This window comes from Dasypus novemcinctus, chromosome 13, assembly GCF_030445035.2.
Source record: "Dasypus novemcinctus isolate mDasNov1 chromosome 13, mDasNov1.1.hap2, whole genome shotgun sequence".
Classification (NCBI taxonomy): domain Eukaryota; kingdom Metazoa; phylum Chordata; class Mammalia; order Cingulata; family Dasypodidae; genus Dasypus; species Dasypus novemcinctus.
In genome coordinates this window covers 34,874,296-34,875,492 of record NC_080685.1, presented here as the reverse complement: position 1 = coordinate 34,875,492, position 1,197 = coordinate 34,874,296, and positions in this window count along the sequence as shown.

The following is a 1,197-nucleotide window of genomic DNA, read 5'->3' as shown; positions in this document are numbered from 1 at the left end:
AATCCAATTAAAAAATGGGAAATAGACATTTCTCCAATGAGGACATAAAAATGGCAAAAAAAAAACATATAAAAATGTTTCATATCACTAGCTATTAGGGAAATGCAAATCAAAACAACAATGGCATATCATCTAACACCACACAGAATGAACACTTTTTTAAAAAAATAGACAACTGTAAGTGCTGGAGAGGATGTGGAGAAATATCCTTCAATGTTGGTGGGACTGTAAAATGGTGCAGCCTCTGTGGAAAAAATGTGGTGGTTTCTCAGGAAGCTAAACATAGAACTGCCATATGATCCAGCAATTCCTCTACTAGGAATATATCCAGAAGAACTAAAAACTAAAAACTATGACATGAACAGACATCTGCCCACTGATGTTCATAGCAGTGTTATTTGCAACTACCAAAAGATGGAAACAACCCAAGTGTCCATCAACCAATGAATGGATAAACAAAATGTGGTATATACATATATATATGTATATATAGTATATATACTATGCTGCAATAAGAAGAAATGTAATTAGGACACATATGATAGCATGGATGAATCTTTTTTGTTTTTTAATATACTTATAATTTTTTTAAAAAAGAAACTAAGATTACATAAATGTTACATAAAAAATAAAGGGGATTCCCATATGTCCTGTCCCCCAGCCCTCCCACATTTTCCCACATCAACATCTGGGACTTCCAGGAAAATGGTGATGGAGTAGTTAAGCAGAGACTCTCCCACAAAAAAAAAAAAAAAAAAAAAGAAGAGAGAGAGAGAGAAGGAAGGCAACTATCTAAAGAAGTTGCTTTGGATATATATAGAACAGAAAGGTCCTCTGAGTCATCTAGAAGGGTACTGGAAAGATGAAGAAAACCATGAGTTGCTCACTCCCATGACTGGAAATGGCACATAATCCTCAAACTCATGGCAAGCAGCTGTAGTGCCCATGACTTGCTGCTGCCATGGGACTGGAAAGGGGCTTTCCCTGGTAGAAAGAGGGATCTAGCAGAGGCTGGATAGCAGTTTCTTTGTGGTGAGTTTGGCCAGCTGAGCACCATTTGAATCACAGAAGGGACCCCAACCTGATTGGGAGAGGGGAAGGGGATCTGCTCAGGCAGGCTGTCATGCTCAGCTGCCCCCCTGGGGAGAGAAAGCAATTAGATTAGAGAGGGGGCTGCAACAAGCACTGAATCAGCAG